The sequence below is a fragment of the Dipodomys ordii genome, unplaced genomic scaffold (assembly GCF_000151885.1).
Source record: "Dipodomys ordii isolate 6190 unplaced genomic scaffold, Dord_2.0 Scaffold38, whole genome shotgun sequence".
NCBI lineage: Eukaryota > Metazoa > Chordata > Mammalia > Rodentia > Heteromyidae > Dipodomys > Dipodomys ordii.
The window spans coordinates 5,766,971-5,787,575 of NW_012267254.1; the positions used below are offsets into that span (position 1 = coordinate 5,766,971).

The 20,605-nt window shown below is 48.1% G+C and overlaps 1 protein-coding gene across 3 annotated transcripts in view; it reads left to right on the forward strand.

Annotated features, from left to right (window-relative positions):
• Positions 1–205: 205 nt before the first annotated feature.
• The window catches only part of Elf4 (E74-like factor 4 (ets domain transcription factor)), a 40,427-nt gene continuing 20,027 nt past the window's right edge, over positions 206–20,605 (forward strand). For 2 of the 3 annotated variants that reach the window (XM_013018159.1, XM_013018161.1), the window contains exon 1: positions 206–461. The gene's annotated coding sequence lies outside the window, so the exon portion shown is untranslated. Of the gene's footprint in view, positions 462–653; positions 751–20,605 lie in introns of those variants that run through there. The other variant, XM_013018160.1, reaches the window with a different exon arrangement.

The window sequence follows — 20,605 nt, forward strand, 5'->3', positions numbered from 1 at the left end:
GGGGGCCGGAGGGGTGGAGTGGAGGGGCGCTGTTTCCACTGAGATGCCTCTCGTCTCTCTCACCCCTCCCTCCTTCACCCCGCCCGCTGTGCTTCGTCCCTCCCGTCGATCCCTCCCTCCAGCTCTTCCCTCCCCCTCGCCCTGCCTCCTTCGCGCGCCCGCCCCAGCCGCCGCCGGAGGGGACGTGTGTCTCTCGTGCAATTTCCCCTTTCGCTCGGTTGTCTCAGTGCTGATCTCCGCTGACTCGCATCCCCGCCGCCCCTTCCCTCGGCCTGGCCAGGCCAGGCCCTCCCCGGGCCCATCCAGATCTCCCAGCGCGCCCCCGTCCCCCATTCGTTTTATCGGGGGCACCGCCGTCTCACCTGGTATTTGCATCTCGCCCTCCAACTTGCCATTGGCGGCGCGACGTGTGGGAGAGCCGTGCGCCTCACCCGCCCGGACCAGCTTGCCCCGGCGCCGAGGTGAGTCACGGGCGCGGTGCGGCGGGGGCAGGCGGGCCGGGAGGAAAAAGGGAGGGGACCACGGCCCGGGCGGCCACGGGGACGGACCGGGCGCCGCGCTCAACTTCCACTTCTCCTTTCCCGGGCGCCAAGCTCCCGGCGCCACTTACCCAGCCCGGCTTTCGAGGGGGGAGAAGACGGGCTGGCGGGGGTGGGGACCTGCGCCTCAACCCCACAAACGGGGAGGGGGACCCCTGCGACTGATCCCAGCCCAGCGATCGAGCCTGGCCCTTAAACCCCTCGGTCTCAGGTATGTCGATGGCACTCGTTCTGCGAACTTGGGGAGACCCCCTCCCCCCGCCCGAAAAGTTTGACTGAGTGGAAGATCAAGGGCGCTGGGATCCTGGAGCCGGGTTGAGCACCCCCACCCCCGGGAAGGGTGAGAAAGCCTTGGGTGTGTACAGTGCCGCCCTTGCCTCGCTCTGCCGCGTGTACGCTCGCTGGAGAACCCGAGCTCCTCATCCCAAGTAGATGTGGGATCGATCTCCCGAAGTCCTAGTGGGGAAGCCAATGTTCCCCCGCGCCTCAGGCAGTCGTGGGTCCGTGGAAGGGCTAATTCCAACAGTAGCCCCCCCCGCCGCGCCCCCCCACCCCCCGTAGCTCAGCGCCCCAGGACAGGAGATGGGGCGGAAGGTGGCGGGGCTCCTAGCTGGATCCGCCGCCCCGAAGGACGTTTGGGTCTAGGCGCCGTAGGGTCACAGAAACATATGTAAACTTATGACTTGGAGAATTGGATTGCCAAAATAGACACCTCTTGGCAGAGGCTGGAGTTTCCGTGAGAGTCAGCCCCAGCCTTCCCGCTCCGGCATTCCCGCTCTCTCCGGTTCTCCCGCCTCCCTGTTCCCTCCTCAACTACCACTTTGGGGAATCAGCAGCCGCCCAGCACCGGACTCCCCGACGTGAGAGACTTGCTTTGGAGGTTTGGGGGACTGCCAAAGTGGCAGTCACTTTATGAAGTCTAGGTCTCCCCCCCCCCGCTTCCCCTCCCCCACGGCACCCTAACCCTGCTTCTCTTTCCTCACGACTGTATGCCTGAAATGTGGCCTTCCTAACTAGAGTCACATCTTGACTCTCTGACACCTTGGCTCAGCCTAGTTCTCTCCGATGCCCCCCAACCACACCCCAGCTGAGAACATTTTATGGCACTTTTGATTCCTGCCCCTCATCCCTCTGCCTAAGATAGAGGCCTGTCTAGTCCTGCAGCTTCTTCTGGTTAATGTTTGACAGTTCGTTGTAGCTAATCATTTTAATTAGCTCTTAAACTAGGGAGGAACTGTTAACCTTGGACTTCTCGATTTGGGCCTGGTGGGGCCTCAAATGGGAGGAGTGCTAGCGAGGTTGGGAGGTAGGAGCGGAAGTGAGGTCACCACCCTAGGGCTGCTGGCCACAACAGCTGGTGGGCACGCCCATTGGGGACTCAACCCTTGAGAACTGACCCCTGGCCTGAATGCCAGGTTAGAAGGTGAAGGGAACCCTATCAAGTTCTCTCCTTTGAGAAGACACGTATGTGCAGCAAAAAGGTCAGTCCCTCTTTTGCAATTTATCACTGGGATTTTTTTTATGATTATAAAGAGTTTCATTGACAATTAATTGAGGGCATCCGTGCCAGAACAGGCTAGTGAGAGCTACAAGGAGCCGAATAAAGAGGATCCCAGGAAAGACCTGGAGCCAATGTGAACAACAGGCTGCCTTACTTGTGGTTGTCTCTGAAGCTGGTTTCAAAGCCCAAGATCTCTTATGGGGGGCATGAAGGAGGCTCCACGTTGCCACCCTCACCAGCCTCTTGCTGTGAGCCGAAGGAGTGGCTTGTTTGCAATTATGTCTGGCATTCCTCCCTCACTGAACTGTGTTTGCTCCATGGTTACTCAGGAACTGGCGCCCACCCCTGGACAAGCCAGGGGCCTGAAAGTCATCCTCTCAAGTAACGGCACAGTGGCTCCCATCTCTTCTGCAATACATTCCAAAAAAAAAAAATAAGGATACTGAGGGTTTGTCTGTCATCGGCCTTATTGGTATGTCATTCAGAATGCCCCTGTCTGCAAAACCCAGGGCTTTTGTATGGGGGAGGCCCAACCACTGGTTGGCAGTGTTGCTTTCCCAGGGAGCTCTCTACTGAGTTTGTCTTTGGTCTTCTTCATACCAGCACTACCCTCAACTTTCTCATTTTTACCTCCAGCCTCTAAAATCAGCCTTTACTTGCCATGTGCCCCTAGTCAAGTGTACACCTCAGTTTCTTTATCTGACAGTGGAAATCTACCACATAATATTGGGTTGAGGACCAAATACATGGTGTAAACCTTCTTATATGATGCTGAGTGAATAGAGGGGTGTAGAAAGGGGCCAAGGAGATTGGATAAGCCATCTGTATAAATGACTGCAATGTAAAGCCAGGTGTGACTCCCTAAGCTAATATAGGGAGCCAGGCACCCCAGATTCTGGAGACTTGTCCTTTCCTAGAGACTGTATCTGGGTCTTGGTCTGGATACTGCCTGCCCACAAAAGCTTGCTCTTAGCTTGCCCTAAGGTTTGGGTGGATGAGATGGGAAGGAAGAGCAATCCATGCACAGGCTTAGGTGGCAAGCATTCAGGGCGTGATTCATTGGGTATTGGGCAGGATGACATTACTTACTATCACTCTCCATACCACCAAAATCCCCTTGAATGACAAGTTTACATCTGGCCTGCGCCCTGCACATCTCGAAGTTTCCCTGCTGAATTGAGAAGGGCTTTGGGCAGCCTTCTCTCTTCAGGCCTGGACCAACCTGGCCTTGGTTATCACTCCTGGTTTTCTAAGTTGTAAAGAGCTTTCTGACTTGGCTGTCAATTCATTCTCTTTGTGGTTCTCAGACTGACAACTTGTTCGCAAGGGAAAATGGAAAGTCATGCAAGGGACCCAGAATCCCATGAGTGCTTTCCTAGGGGTCAGGGGCTTTTCTCATTGGTACCAACCTGTCTGCGAATCTCTGACTGCTGAACCTCACATATCTGTAATAGCAGCTGTACAGCTAATGCCCTGTAGCTCGGGCCCCAGTGCTGGTTGCCAAGAAACTGCTGGTCAGGGTGCTTATGAGGGTTTTGGCCACATAGGGGCTGATGAATTTCAATTCAACAGAAATGTATTAACACCTACTGTGTGCCCAACCAGCGCTGTGAGTCCTGGGGAAGCTGAAGGAAAGAGGTGGTGGAACCGAGAGAACTAAGGACTAGCAGTTAGGCCAGGGGCTGATCAGGTGCTAATTGTGCTCCTCGGAGCAGAGGCCAGCACAGCCAGGACTCTGAGGTCAGCAACAACTGGAGGAGGGAGGGAAGGCTTTGTGAAGGATGTGGGCGGGCTAGCTAGAGCTAGACCTTGAAAAGGGGCGGGGTCAACGAGGGGGAACTTTGCCTGGCAGAAAAGGGAGAAAAGACGCCTTTCTCTCTCTTCTCTGCTACAGACTGACCTTCAGAGACTGGATAATTGTTTGGCAAATGTATGTCACATAAAAGACCAGGTCAGCGAGTGTGGGTGGCTCCATGCACACCCAGATCTCCACGTTAGGACATACAAAGTGGCTGGCCCAGACAGGGAGCCCCAGTGTGTATTGATAAGACACAAAGGGTAGCTAGGCTTCCATGCCACCCAAGCTGAGAAAATTTTATTCTGAACCAAACTCTCTCCAACAGACACACAGGCCACTGAGGGGAGGGAGGGAGAAGAGAGGTAGGGGAAAACAAAGCTAAGGGAAACCGACATGTCACAAATGTTTATAGGAGCCATGGGCTGTCCTACCTTCCCTAGGGTTTTAAGATTTCTAATGGAACCCCAGATGTTTCGGTAGTGAATAGAGATTTTCATACTTGTCAGGAACTAAAGTCTAGAGATCCCCCCCCCATATGTTTCTGCCCAGACCATCAAGGCCTAGCTATATATTTGTTCTATTGCTTCTGTATCTCCCATGGCTGGGTGGAAAGGAAATCTTGGCTCTTGCTGAAGTTATTTGGATTAAAATCTCCTGATTACCCCCCATCAGTTTTCCTCTTGCTGTCCCATTTCCCTGCATCCCCCTCAGCATGTTTCTATACCTAAGATATATTCTCATGTGCCCTGAATTCTTGGCTGGGAAATTGTGTTCCACAGTGAGTTTCTATGTAGAAATCCAGCCCACTTCCAGAGTGAAGAGGAGACTCTGACAGCAACGAAGGTTGTTCTGTGCAGGAGGGACTACAAGGGAAAGTGACAGAACGTTTCTCAAAGAAGCTAACAAGAAATCAAGAGGCTGCTGGGTGCTGGTGGCTCATGCCTGTAACTCTAGCTACTCTGGAGGCTGAGATCTGAGGATCACAGTTCAAAATCAGCTGAGGCAGGAAAGTCTGTGAGACTCTTATCTCCAATTACCTACCAGAAAACCGGAAGTGGGGCTGTGGCTCAAAGTGGTAGAGCATTAGCCTTGAGCTAAAAAGAGCTCAGGCCCCAAGTTCAAGCTCCAAGACCTACATAAAAATAAATAAATAGAATCAAGACGCTAAGTAGCTTGCCCAGGTCCCCACCTTGGGGATGGGCCATTTTCTTGTACCAGTGGGTAGGTCCTGCCTCTCAGTTCACCAACCCTTTCTGAAGCTTCCTGTGGTCTTCCAGACTGACCCCATACACTTCTTTCTTTAACTAGAGGAGGAGCACAAGCTCTCTGCTTTCAGATCCTAGACCTACCACTCCCTGGATGGGTGACTATTGTCCTAGTTAACTTTAACCACTCTAGCCTTCAGTGTCCACTACATAGGGTTGGAATGGGAATGAAATGAGATACTGCCTATAAAGCACTTGCATTAGCACCTGGTACATGGCAACCACCCACTAAGTGCATTATTTATTATTATTTTTATTTCTGTGGCTGCATTACTGTTGTTCTTATCATTTCCTTTCCACAAGCCCCTGACTTTGCCAGGCTCCTGGGATCAACCATTTCTCTGGCAGTGTGGGCAGGGTATGCCACACCCATTTCTAAAACCATCAAGGAAGTTTTCCAGGTTTTTCGGTTAACTTTTGGTTCACGGTACCATCACACAGGATAAGGAGGGGCTGAGGAAAGTGTGTGTGTGTGTGTGTGTGTGTGTGTGTGTGTGTACACGCGTGCTTGTGCCTGTGCATGGCGGGGGAGGGGAGGGAAACGGGTCTGTGTGTAATATATGAAATCTTTTTAAGCAGCAGACAATGCTTGGGTGGATCTCAAGTCTTCAATGTTTGCATTAACGGTGCCATCTCTCTCTCTTCACTGTCTTCATCTTGAGTATCATTCGTGAAGAAGTCCCAGGAAGAGAGCAGGCCTAACATTCTACCCCTGGGGGCAATTTAGCAATCATCAGTTTGTGGTTATTGCCCTCCTGGGAGAAGAATTCTGAGAGCCAACTGGCTGACCACGGTTCACTTTCCCCCTTTGGCTTGCATATATGATGGGTGCCTGGAGGACCAATGCTGAGGCCTTGGAGCTGGGGTACTGCCTTTGCCTTGAAGAGCTATAGGGGGCGGAGGACCATTTCTGAGACTTCTCAGAAGGTGACTTGCATGTTCATCTGCCCAGACTGTGTTTGCTTGAGCAGCCTGAGACCACCCACTAGGACAAAAGCCCAGGATAAAGTGGACTACCCATGGACCACCCCTGAAGTCAGCACTCCACTCAGTCCTTTGGTCCCCACCCATCAGGTTAGGACAGTTAGGCATTGAGGAATCAGAGGGTGGGCAACTCAGCCTTAACCTCTCCAAATTCCTGATGACCTGATAACAAGGAGGTACTTAGATGTACAGCAAGGAGATCAATCTGTCTTTTTTTTTCTATAATGCCTCCTAGGATAACAGAGGTGAGTTAAGCTCTGCTGACTCCGTTACAAACCATGCACAGAAAGCACCTGCCTCGTTAGGTGACCACTTTCTTGGTGCCACACTGATCCAAAAAACCCCCCAACAACCCACAATAGGCCCAGCCCCCAAAGAGAGGCTTTCTAAACCCCGTTCTGTGTGCAATGACACACATACTTGGCCTTATAGCAGGCAGGAACTGACATGACAGCCAGCCTACAGCATCTAGTATTTGCAGATTGCACAATGAGAGTTTTGATGGATGGCTTGTCTAGAGAAAGATCATTCTTTCTTGGCTTCTTGGAGGAGGATTTCTTGGAGGGGAGAAGGAAGATGGCCTTTGAAAAGGGGAAGGAGTGACCATTGGCTGTGTTTGAAGGGTATTCCAGGCTCCATGAGACAGTGACATTGAGCTGGGCATGAGCAAGAGATAAAACACATAAGCCCATCACAGCCGGTACTCAAGATAAGTTCTGAGGCTCAGAATCTCAGCCCACTGGTGACATCTAAGACTATGTATTCCAGGAGAGCGTCTAATTGTGGCTGCTTTTGTCTTAACTGCTAGTGCAAGGTAATAATACATAGTGAAGTTACATGATGAAATTGTTACTGCTGTTGTACTCCTGGTGTTTGTAATTGTATATAATCTGGGGTCTTTTCTCTCTCTTTTTTGTTTCACGGCTTTATTGAAGTCATATTGATACACAATGAACTGCATTTATTTCCAAGTGTACAATTTGATAGTATTTGACATGCGTATATACCCATGAAACCATCACCAGGATGGAGGGAGTGAGCATATGCATGCATGGCTCGCTGCAAGTTTCATTTGCAACCCTCCCTTCCATCCTGAGGCACCGCCATTCTGCTTTCTGTCACTATAGATTAGTTTGCATTTTCTAAACTTTTCTATAATTGGAGTCATATATAGCATGTCATCTGTTTTGGTCTGGCTTCTTTCACTCTGCATATTTATTTTAAGATTCATCCTTGTTGTTGTATATACCAGTATTTCATTCCCTTTTATTGCAAAGTAGCATCCTGTTGTGTGGATAAACCATGCATTGTTTACCCATTCATCAGCCCATGGACATTGGCTGTTTTTTCTGGTCTTTAACTATTACAAACAAAGTTTCTCTGAACATCTGTGTATAAGTTTTTATTTAGCTTTATATTTCTTCTCCTCTTGGTTAAATACTGAAGACTGGAATAACTGGATCATATAGTAGTGAAGGTTGAACTTTCTAAGAAACAATCGATCTGTTTTCCAAAAAGACTGGGCCATGGACCACTTTACATTCCCACAGTAGGGGATGAAAATTCCAACTTGTTCATCTTCACCAACACTGGGAATGGGAGACTGTTTTACTTTAAGCTATTCTTTTGGGGGGAGGCAGGGCAGGGAGGTTTTTTATTTTTCCAGAACTGAAGCTTAAAATTAGAGCTTTGGGCTGGGAAGGTGGTTCAGTGGAAGAGTGTTTGCCTTGCATGCATGAGGCCCTGGGTTCGATTCCTCAGCACCACATAAGCAGAAAAAAACAAAGCCTGAAGTGGCACTGTGGCTCAAGTGGTAGAGTGCTAGCCTTGAGCTGAAGAGCTGAGGGACAGCGCCCAGGCCCAGAATTCAAGCCCCACAACTGAAACAACAACAACAACAACAAAACTTAGAGCCTTATGCTGTCTTTTTTTCTGCTCAAAGCTGGTAATCTGCTACTTGAGCTATACTTCCTCTTCTCACTTTTTGCTGGTTAATTGGAGATAATAGTCTCATGGACTTTTCTGCTCAGGCTGGCTTGGAACCATGATTCTAGATCTCAGCCTCCTGAATAGCTAGGATTACAGGTGTGAGCCACCAGTGCCTTGTTTTTTTTTCTTTTCTTTTTTTTGCCAGTCCTGGGGCTTGCATTCAGGGCCTGGGTGCTGTCCCTGGCTTTTTGCTCAAGGCTAGCACTCTACCACATGAGCCACAATGCCACCTCTGGCTTTTTCTGTGTATGTGGTGCTGGGAAATCGAACCCAGGGCTTTATGCATACTAGGCAAGCACTCTACTGCAGAACCACCTTCCCAGCCTGCTTTTTTGCTTAAACAGAATCTTTCCATATAGCTCAGACAGCTCTAGAGCTCCTGCCTCATCCCTCTGGGTGCTGAGATTATAGCTATGCCTCTTCATGCCTGCCTAGGCATTACATTTTAGTCTGTGATCCATTTTGAGTTAATATTTGTATACGGTGAGGGGGAATGAATCCAGATTATTTTTTTCTTTTACATTTCCTTTTATACATATAGATACCCAATTTATTGGTACCATTTACTGAAAAAGCTATTGTCAGTATGCTACTGTTATTCTTAAATGTGTGAGTTTATTTCTGGACTGTACATTCTAGAAGATCTATTTGTTTCCTTTTTGCCACTACCCACTGTTTTGTTTATTGGAGCTTTATAATCTTTTTTTAAAATCAGTCGTGGGACTTGAACTCAGGGCCTGGCTCTGTCCATGATCTCTTTTGCTCTCTAGTGCTCTACCACTTTTAGCCACAGCTCTACTTCCAATTTTCTGGTGGCTAATTGGAGGTAAGAGTCACATGGACTTTCCTGTATGATCTGGCTTTGAACCTTGATCCTCAGATCTCAGCCTCCTGAGTAGCTAGGATTGCAGGTGTAAGCCACCAGTGCCTGGCTTTTATAATAATTCTTGAAACCAGATGTAATATTAGCCCTTCAGCTTTGTTCCTTTTTTTTTGGTTTTGGCTATTTTAAGTCCTTCACTATACCATATCAATTTGAGAATTGGATTGTTGATATCATTTTCTTTTATTACTTGAGTACATCCTATTGTATTAATTATTAACACAGGTCTGTTTGGCTTTGTTTTTATTATGTTATTTTATAATTACGTGTGCTTGATGTTATTGTTATTTTAGACAGTGATTATTGTTATTGATATTAGTAGGTTAAACAGTACCATAACTTTACTATGCATTTGTATATAACTCTTCATTTTTTGCCCTTTATTTATATCCCATTTTTCTTTTATTTTTTTTTGGGGGGGGGTCCGGTCATGGGGCCTGAACTCTGGGCCTGGGCGCTATCCCTCAGCTCTTCAGCTCAAGGCTAGCACTCTACCACATGAGCCACAGTGCCACTTCCGGCTTTTTTCTTTTTGCTTATGTGGTGCTGAGGAATCGAACCCAGGGCCTCATGCATGCAAGGCAAGCACTCTACCACTGAGCCACCTTCCCAGCCCCTCTATATCCCATTTTTGGAGCATATGTCAAACACAACCCTTTCTACCTTGTCTGTCAAGATGACTAAAGGTCTCTTCTAACAAAAGTTTGTTTGAGCACAGGGTATATACCTGTAGTCCCAGCTACATGAGAGATTGAAGCAGGCATAGCAAGAAGTTGAGGTAAGCCTGGGCTACAGAGCAATACCACCTCCTCTTGTGCTGGTAGTGGGGCTTGAATTTGGCTTTGTTGCTCTAGGTTGTTGCTCTGCCACTTAAGCCACACCTCCACTTCCAACACCATGTCTCAAAAGAAAAAGTTTTTCCTCATATAATTCTGTTCACATCCCACTTTCTGGAATCATTGTAGCTTTTAAACCTAATCTAGCATCATGAAGTGTTTCCTAAGTATTCAGTGATCAGACTAGACTAGCAGCCAATATTCCAAGGATGGAAACACTGTGGTTTAGTACACAAAAGGGAATGTTTTAATGATAACTTGATCATTCACTGCTGTCCCTCTGTGGGTTGAGGATTTACATAAACCTAATTCACAAATGCTTAGTCTGATATTCGAGTCAGGAGACATTGAAATAGCCCTTGATCCCATGTTATTTTGCTTCCTGTTGGAAATGAGATAGATAGAAACGATATAATGAAAGAGTAATGCAGGATCATGTGGGCTAAGAGAGCTTGTGGTAGAACATAAAGATCTTGAATCATTTAAAGAAGGGGGCTCCATCGGTGTAGAGTGTAGTCATGGGTGTATAACTGGCTTACTGAGGGTGATGGACTCCGTTGAGACTTTGTTCTATTGGCACTATTGGATGAAACAAAAAGGAGCAACTAGGGCCTGGCAGGCCTGAGAAATTCCGTGAATGAGCCTGGAATGTTCCCTCAAGGGACCATGAGGAGACCACTGGGCTTGCAGCCCAGCTTGACTTGGGAAATCATGGGAAACAAGGCTGAGTAGGTAGGGTGGGGTCAGATGAGTTTGGACTCTAGGGCTCTGCAAGTAGTATGTTGCTGTGGCCATAGCCACAGATCTCAATGTGTGTCCTGGAGGAGGAGCTGTTGCCAGCTCAGAGGTTAAGGGAGGAGTCAAGTGGAGCCAGGGCCAAGATTGTAACTTAATCTTCCCTACTAGGAGAAAAGAGGGATTTCTGCTTCATCAGGCCTAGATTTTTGCTTTTTTATTTTTTGGTCAGTCGTGGGGCTTCAACTCTGGGCCTGATCGCTGTCCCTCAGCTCTTCAGCTCAAGGCTAGCGCTCTACCAGTTGAGCCACAGCGCCACTTCCAGCTTTTTCTGCTTATGTGGTGCTGAGGAATCGAACCCAGGGCCTCATGCATGCTAGGCAAGCGCTCTACCACTGAGTCACCTTCCCAGCCCAGGTTTTTGCTTTTTAAAGGACTTTCATAAACACATTCCCTAACTGACCACAGGCATGGAGAGTTGATAATGTGAGAAGAGACAGCATCTTCTAGCTCACATACATCCTGGTCTTCCCCCACTCCTCACCCTGAAGCTTTCTTAGGTAAAAGCCTGGTAGCTCCAAATGATCTCTTAGAAGGAAAAGGTGAGCTAAGTGCAGTGGTGCATGCCTGTAATCCCAGCTACATGGGATGTTTAATGAAGATGATCGTTTTGCCAATTTGGGCAACATAACATGACTCTGTGTGTGACAGGCAGACATAGTTGTACATGGTAGCCCATGGGAGTCTAAGGCATGCGTATTTCAAGTTCTAGGTTATGCTGCTATGATGCACGATCTTGTCTAAAAACAAACAAGAAAGCAGAAGAAAATGTGTTAAGGAGAGGAAGGACATGTTAACCCTATATCAGCTATTCACACATTAATACTAAATGCCATGATTTTTCTGAGTGGTAGGGAAGGTTTTCCTTGGGGAGATGAGAAGGCAGTCTGAAAGTTTTGCTACAGGGAAGAAATGTGGAGTCTGACTGACAGATTGTACGTTCAGCAAGCCTGCAAGGAGCTCTGGATAACAGGAATTCTCCAGTGGGGGCAGGCATGGCTTTGAGAGCCCTGTGACGTGGCCTGCCTGTGGTTACAGAGCCCATTAATGGCAAAGATGCCTTAGCTGAGTATTTCTAACCTTTCTCACCCAAATGCATTAAACTCCTGAATTGTATTCTAAGAATCTAGAAGATCTTGGTCTCAACATTTCTTTGAAGTATAGTATTTTCTCTGAAGTGTGAATGCTGCAGTCTACTGCTCCAAATATATTTAAAATGGAAACACCTTGAAAAATGAGCAGGATTTGAAGTGTGGCTTTGCCTCCCATTTGGAGGCTTGGTCAGCTTTAGTGAGTAGGCCCTGTCACTATAGGACTTGACTATAAGGTAGATCCAAACTTGAACTTGGAAAATTTTAGCCCCAAGTGCTGGATGACAAATCCATTTCCTGCAACACCTTCATTTGCCTGACGTCTTCACCCCTGCCTTCCTCCTCAGTTTAAACACATTTTTTTGGTAGTACTAGAATTTGAACTCAGGGCCTTTGTTCTTACTAGGTAGGTACTCTACCACTGAGCCCCACCTTCAGCCCATTGATTTATGCACATTTTAGGGAAAAAAGCGAGGCCCTATGTTCTGGAGGGAAGTCTTTTGATTTAGGTTTGGCCAATGGTGTGTCTTACTTTCTATCAAGCTCAGCCCACAGCCCCTCCATTCAGCTCCACCTTTAGCCTGGGGGCATCTATGGCTCTCCGTAGTTGGAAAAAAACACAACTCTACCTGGGCTTTCAGAGCCTTGCAGCTTCACCTCTGGGTAGCTAAGGACAGAAAAGCTATTAATGCACTCTAGGCTGAGGTTAGTCTCCTCAGCAGCCCAGGCATAACTCTTTCCTGTCCCCATGGCCTACAGATAGAGATCATTAAAAAAGAAATCCTGCTTCCCTCATCTAGCAAGTTTGGTGAAGCGTTTTGAATATTCTGGTTTTATTCTGGCACTCAGGGCCCCAGGCCCCGAAGGCCTCTGCCAAGCCACAAGCCTTCACCCACACCCCCTGCTTGCCAGGGGGCTCTGGGCTGGGCTGTGGGTGCCTGTAGTGACGAAAAAAGCAGGTAGGGCCCTGGGCAGGCTGTCTGGGCGGGGCTCTGGCTGGGTGAGGCCCAGATTCCCCAGGCTGATAAGGCAGCTTGTAAACACCCAGCAAGGGGAGGGGGCAGAGGGCAAGCAACCAGATGGCAGGAGAGGGAGGGGGAAACCGGAGCCCAGGCTTAGCTGCAGGAAGTGGGGCTTGATGTGGAAACATCCTGTCCAGCAGGGGCTAGAACAGTGGCCACTAGACAATCGCACCCAACTCAGTGGAAGCAAGCTCAGCACAAGGTGGGGCTGGCTGCCTGGGCACTAGGCCAAGTACCAGGTTCCCGACAGCTCAAAAGGACATGATCAATGGGTCTCTGTTATAGGTTGTTCTACCACCTAGCACTGCCAGTGGAAATCAGAACCTAACTTACCCCCATGTAGAAGCAAGAACAATTGCCTGAGAGAGTTTGATTGTTACAGGAAAACTGTCGTCATCACTGTCAGTGAGGAGTATCAATTGGAATCCAGAATTGTCAATTGTGTCAAAGGTATCCTGCAGCCTTCTGGGAAGAGCCACATGGCTGAAGTGCTGTTCTACCCTGTCTTGAAGCACCTTCTACTTAGAATCTCTGAGGACCAGAGCCAATGGAGCCTTTAGCACAGGATTGAGAGACTGGTACACTGAAGTTCACAGATGGGGAAAACTGCAATCCAGAGGGTCAGGGATGGAGCCACCAGAATGATGGACATGAAATTCCAGCCCCTGGTCTGCAGTGTTTCCACTGCCTTCCCTGATGTGGGACGTCCAGCCCCCAGCCCTCATGCATAGGCCTGGACCTGCCCTGCATACTGGCTGAACCTGTACTTAACCTTGTTGAGGGTTACAGGGGGCCTTGCAGAAGGAAAGAGCCTTAGAGTCATAAATCAGAAGTCCTCAGCTTGCATATGACCTTGGGCAGACCCTTTTCTGGGCCTTAGTTGTTGTTGTTGTTGCTTTAAAGATCACAGCTGTAGTAGGTATAGTTCACATATCATAAAATTCTTCTACTGAAAGTGTACACCTCAGTGTTTTTTTTTAAAGTACATTCACAGAATTGTAAAGCAATACCACAATCCATTTTAGAATGTTTTATCACCCCTCAAAGAAACCTCATATCCTTTAGCAGTCACTCCCCATTTCTTCCCAGCCCCTTGGGCCTCACATTTGAAGTAGTACTTGCTGTCGATATGTTGTGGGGGGGGGGGCTTAGGGAAACTCTAGCAAAATGGTTTGGACAGATGGACTAACTCAGCTTACTGGAAACTTAGATACAGAGACCTCACAACAGAGGAATAGAGTGGGCCCTGTGAACAAGATGGGCTGACTCAACTTACTGGAAACTTAGATACAACAGAGGAATAGAGTGGGCCCTGTGAGCAAGCCTCTGGCCATGGTGTGGCATATATGAAGTGCTCAGGCTACTTTTCCATAAATATTTGAATAAATGTGAACCAACACCCCGTGATAAGAAGCCACACTTGCATTCTGTGTAAGCTGAGAAAATTGTGTATTTATGGGGCAGGGACCATGTCATAGCTACCCCAGATCTGGAGCCCCAAACTCTGTCTGACTGGACCCTGAGGTACAGCAGTATCAGCCTTCACAACTTCTCCCCAAGTCTCCCACCTTCCACAGCTGGCTACATAGTTCAAATTGACTCCATGTTTTGTACACACCCTGGTCCAGGAAGTTAGGTTGAGTTGGTAGCCCGGGCCAGATAAGCGTCTGTTGAACTCATAAGGCTCTGAGTCTTCAGTCTCAGTAGGTAGTCACTAGGATTCAAGGAAGGGAAAGCAGGGTCTTTGAGATCAAGATCACTCAAACTTGGGTTCAAGATCTCCCTCTACTCTTTGTTTGTTGAGACAGGATATCTCGATGTAGCCCAAGCTGGCCTTGAACTCAGTCTCCTGAGAGTTGGAATTATAGGTATGTACCACTATGCCTAGTTCTGCTTCCATTCTTGACTTGGACATGTTGCTTGATCTCTTTTGAGCTTCCTTCCTGCTGTTTTTAAGATGGGACTGTTAAAATAGGACTATTACCAAAATAAATTTCACTACAAACAAGGTCCAAAGAGAGTAGTAGTTGGAAATAAACCTGGCTTTAAACCCTGGCTCTGCCACTCACTAGCCACTTTGTGAGAATGAAAGAAGATCATGTCGGGAGAGTGCCTGGCACAGCACCAATCCCACAGCCCGTGCCCCAGAGCTGTAAATCCGTGCCACCTTCCCTGTGCTCCACCCTGTTGCCCTGTAATTTTTACTGTTTGGCCCCCATCTCTAGAAGCATGGGAGGTCAACTTGAACTGCTATCAGAGGGCACAAGAGAAAATCTTGTTCACATTTAAACAAGCACCCACACCCCTCTGCCCCTTCTCTAGCAGGCCATGGCGGAGGCTCTAGGGCCACACCCACTGTCCTGAGTCCAGCAGTCTCTGGTGCCAGTCCCACAAGTGCTTGCCTTGAGCTGGCACCAACTTCAAGTGCTTCTACCCCCTCCTACCAGGCTCACTGTGCTTTTTAAACACGTGCCACCTGCCTTGAGTTGGCTGTGACCAAAGGCTGGTTTGCACTGCAGATGTAGGGAGGGGCTGGCAAGAGCCCAGGTGCACATCCAGATGTTGTCTCTGAGGCTTCCTTGGTGTCTCCCATACCAGCTGTGAAGCAGTGTATACTCCCAACTTGCAGAGGTGGAGAAGCAGGCCCTTCCCTGAGGAGCAATGGGGCCCCACTTTCGGGGAGGTGGGTGGTTCTTAGTTCTGAGGAACTTAGCAAGAGGGAAAAGAAGGACCCTGCTTTCTTGACAGGATGCCTGGCTGGTCAGAGGCACAAAAAAATGACCTCAGAGGTGACATAGTATCAGGATTCTCTCGTCTTTTTTTTTTTTTTTTTTTGCCAGTCGTGGGGCCTGAACTCTGGGCCTGGGTGCTGACCCTCAGCTCTTCAGCTCAAAACTAGTGCTCTACCATTGAGCCACAGCGCCACTTCCAGCTTTTTCCATTTATGTGGTGCTGAGGAATCGAACCCAGGGCCTCATGCATACAAGGCAAACACTCTACCACTGAGCCACCTTCCCAGCCCCCCTTTTTTTGAGACAAGGTCTCACTCATAGTTCAGGCTGCTCTTATACTTGCTGCACATCCAAAGTTGGCCTGGAACTCTTCATCCTTCTGCCTCTATCTGCTGTGTTGGGACTACAAGCACGTACCATCACTGTGTTTGTTAGCATCCATCAGTAGTACAAGAGTCTTGTGATCATTGCATAGATGTATAGATGTACAGTGCACTGTGAACAGGGTTACCCCCTTTATTATGTCTAGTTTTTTTGTTTTATGTATTTTTCTTTATATTCACAAAGCCATTAGAAGAATATAAGTACATATTCACTCTCTCTCTCTCTCTCTCTCTCTCTCTCTCTCTTTATTTTGTCATTGTGAGGCTTGAACTCGGCCTGGGCGCTGTCCTTGATTAACTTTTTCAGTTAAGGCTAGCACTCTATCCCTTTGAGCCACAGTGCCACTTCCAGTTTTCTGATGGTTAATTGGAGATAAGAGTCTCAGACAGTCATTGAACCGTCCATCATCCTCAGATCTAAGCCTTCTGAGTAGCTAGGGTTATAGTTCATATTATCTCTTACATTGACAATGGCAATGACTTCCTTATTTTTTATTTTGTTATTTTTTGAATATTTTTATTAACTTTAAGTACTTTTACAAGCCAGGCACTGGTGGCTCACGCCTGTAATCCTAGCTACTCTGGAGGCTAAGATCTGAGGATGGTGGTTCAAAACCAGCCCGGGCAGGAAAGTCCGTAAGACTTTTATCTCCAATAAACCACTCAGAAAACCAGAAGTGACACTGTAGCTCAAGTGGTGGAGCACTAGCCTTGAGCTGAAGAGCTGACAGAGGGAGGGACAGTGCCCAGGCCCAGAGTTCAAGCCCCTTGACTGACCAAAAAAAAAAGTAGTTATTCAAAAGAGTTGCCATTCAATAAAGCAGGTTATGAATACAGTATGTCTTGATCAATGTCACCCCTTTCAACATTCTTACCCACTCCTCCCAGCCTACCCTTTCCCTTACCTTTATTAATTTTTCTCTACTACATTTTTTGATGGCCTGTCTAGAATTGTCTTTCCTAGGAATTCTCTGGGTTTCACTCTCTGCTACTTGAACTTCATAGGGGTAGGCCTAAGGTGGTTGTTTTCATCTACAGCTAAGCCCTCATCTCAGGCATTAAGACTTCTAGACTATTGTGCAGTTCTGGCCTGGATGATGGGCAGAAATCCAAGACCTTGGTTGGGCTCCTACTGCTGCTCTGACCCATAGCCTTGAGAAGGTCTTACCCAGTGGTCACATGCTCACAGGATATCTTATAGGCACTCAGCCCTACAGCTAGGAGTCCCACCTGCACAGAAACCCAGAAGTATTTAAGTGTAAGTCACCACACCAAATCAACAGCCACTTCAGAATAGAAGTTCCTTGCTCCTTCCCCCAGAAATGGCTACAACCTTCCACCCACATGTGTTACAATGCTTTGCTCTCTATTGTTACCTCTGTCCACTGGTGTTAAGGATGATTGCCTTTAGGAAAAAATTATGGAAGTGATATTGAATTAAAGCCCCCTGAATTAACCCCTCATCCTTAGCTTATTGTTCTCAAGACCTCCTTCCCCTTTTTGTTCCTGTACTGAGGCTCGAACTTCTGGGCCTTACTCACTTGGTTGGCTATTTCACTTAAGGCTGGTGCCCAACCATTCGCGCCACTCCTCTAGGACCAGCACTTTTGTTGCTGGCTAGTTGGAGGTAAGAGTCTCAGGGACTTTCCTGACAGGGTTGACTCTAAATGAAATCCTCAGATCTCTGCTTTCTGAGTAGCTATGAGTACATAAGCTAGCTAGCTCCCAAGGCCCTTTTGCTTCAAGTTGTTCTTTTATCCAAAGGCCCCCAACCCCCAGGCTAGTCCTTACTGGTCCGTGGCCTCGGCCTTTACAGTCCAGGTTGTTATCCAGTTCTTCAAGGCCAGGCTCACTCTGCCTATCTCTGCAGGCCATAGCTAAGTCAAGCCATGTACTCATTTTTGCCCATCTGATGACTGGGGAGGATTTATGGCAACAGGTAATGGCCTCTCTGTGCAGCTTACTCTCTCCATGAAGCTGCTGGTAGAGCAGCAGCTGCTGTATCCCCTTGTGTAGACAGCTGTCTCTTCAGCCTTCCTGTGAGGGACCCTCCTCTCTGTACTCCCTGACCTGGGGGGGGGCAGGGTTGAGAGGGCCTGCAGGCTCTGAAGGGGAAACTGCTGAAACCCCTGGGACAGGAAGTGGCAGTGAGGGGCTGCTTCCTCTGGTAGAGCAGGGGTGCGGTGACAGCTGCCTCATCTCCTGTCCCCAGCAAGTCTTTTGTGGGCCCTGAGAGGCTGCAGAGGGGTGAGAGCCCCTTCCCTGTTACTGTCCTTCAGCAAAGGGGAGGCTTGCAAGCCCAACCACTGGAAGGGAACTGAAGGGAGGAGCGGGACATGCTGGGTCAGAGGATCTCATCTTTGCTATGTAGGGGAGGCATTAGGAGAGCAGGACAGACAGGTCAGCAGAAAGGAAGGGAGGGCGGGGCAAGTGACTGTGGAGCCCTCCCCGGGGCAGCAGAAAACCACAGCCGAGCAGGGAAACCTTCTGTAAGTTCTAATTCTGAGAGTGAATGATCAGGACTGTACCTGCTCAACACAAGGTGAGCTAGGAACACAATGCATCACGAGTTCTGTAAATCGTAGAGCTAAAAAAAGCTTCAGATCTTTGCTTCCAGTCCTCTCACTGGGCAGATGAGGAAACCAAGGCAGACAAAGCAGAAGCACGTTGTTAAAAGGTGGCAACGTGATTGAACCAGGGCCAGAAGTGAAGGCTTTAACCCTGGACTGGGATTGTCTGATGAAAATCTGCTGAGTTTGTATTTAATGTCCCACACCTCCTCCAGGCCCCTCCACCCCCAGGGCTCTGGGACATTCTTCTTGGAAATGAACTTGATGAATTTATTCACCCTGAAGGGGAGTGAGGCCTTTAGTCCAGGGATCAGCAAAGTTTTCTGTAAAGAACCAGAGAGCAAATATTTCTGGCTTTAGGACACATATGAACTCTGTCAAAACTATTTACGAGGCAAAAAGTAGCCGTAGACAACATATAAACAAAAGAACATAGCTGTGCTCCAAAGAAACCTTATTAATGGGCACTGAAATTTGAATTTCACATCACTTTCATGTGTCATGAAACGTTGGTCTTGGTTTGAGTGTTCCTCAATCATTGTTAAAATGAAAAGTCATTCTTCGTCCATGGGCTACATACAAAACAGACAGATCTCCTCCAGATTTGACATGTGATCCATAATTTATCAACCCCTTCTTGGAGCTAAAGTTTCAAGAGGATGAATGGACAGAATGCCCAGGTAGGGAGGAAGCAGGCAAGGCTTTCAAATGAAGGTGACATTTGCTTCAAATCTTGAAGGGTATCTGGGAATTGGACCCACAGAGGTTGAGGAGGGGCCTCGCTGGCCTAGCTGGACAGTGTGAACAAAGGCTGGATGTGGGGAAGCCACTGTGAGACTTAAATGCATTCTGCACATGTGTGGCCTCATTGTTATTTGCCAGCTCTGAATCTCTGGCCACTGTCATTTTTGCTAAAGGAAAGGGTTGGCTTCGCTGAGGATGCTGGGAGACAATGAGGAAAGGAGGAAGAAGGGTCACCTGGGAGTCATGGTGACTCGCTAAGTGACTTTGAATAAGTCACTTCCCATCCCTCCAGGAGTTGAATAATGAGACTTGGTGTCTGAAGCATGGGGTAGATGGACTAAATTTTCAGGTGCCTTTTGGCTTTGATCTCTTGGGGTTCTGGCTCCTGGCAAGGTTTCAGTAGTGTGGAGGAGAAAAGGGGAGCCCTTGGACCAGTTGCTCTTAGTGACTTCTGGAGCTGAAGCTGCCCTTTCGCTGGGCTTGGCAGCTTCCTACCTTACCTTTCTGGCACTCTTTGTACCATGTAAGGACCTGGGGCTCTGAACTATCAGCTTTGTGCCTGGAGTACTGCATTTTGCTCTGACTGGTCTGGAGGAGGAGCCGCCATTTGGGAAGAGCAGCCAGTGCTGAGGCACACAAAACTTCACTCAGCCCCTACTCCCCAGAGGGCCCAGATCTGAGCCTCCACATCAGTTTCTAGGACACACTGTGGCAGGGACCTTGACAAAGAGCACAGTCCCTTCAATAAAAAGTTATCTGACTTCATATCCTGTTGGTGCCCAGCCACAGATTACCCCAGCTTCTAAAACACCTGCTAATGAATTTAATTAGTCTCTTGTCAGTGTTTCTGTTCCTTCCCTTCCTGTCTCTCTCTACAGTGGAAGCAAGCAAATTTTCCTGGGAACCTGAAGTGTGGATGTGCCATTCAGCACATATATTGCCACTGAATTGTGCTATACCCATCCCACATGGATGTAGCACCTGTCTGGGTACTTCGGCTCTACAGCCTTAGTCTCAGACAAGATGGAGACTTGGAGCCAAGCATGGTGGTACACACCTATACTTTACACTCCTATCACTTACAAAGCATAGGCAGCAGGATAGTGAGATTGAGGCCAGCCTGGGCTACATAGCCAAGACCTTGTTTAAAAGGAAAAAAAAAACCATGAAGGTTTTTCTAAAATGTCTCTTTATCTTCCCTTTTTGTCCCTATTAATCGTGGAGTTTTCAAAACAATCCAACCTTCCAAGTACTGAATTCCTTGTCCTGCAGTATTTCTTGCCCCCATCACTCCTTATCATTTAGCAATCTTCCAGGGGGAACAAGTTACACATCTTGGAGTCTCCACAGTTACTGTATTACCCAACCATCTATCACTTTTTTTTCCTTTGGAGTGGCCTTGGGATCCACCTCCTGGGCTCCATCTGCTGCAGCTGCTCTGCTTCCATCTTGTCTTCTCCACTCCTGGATTTA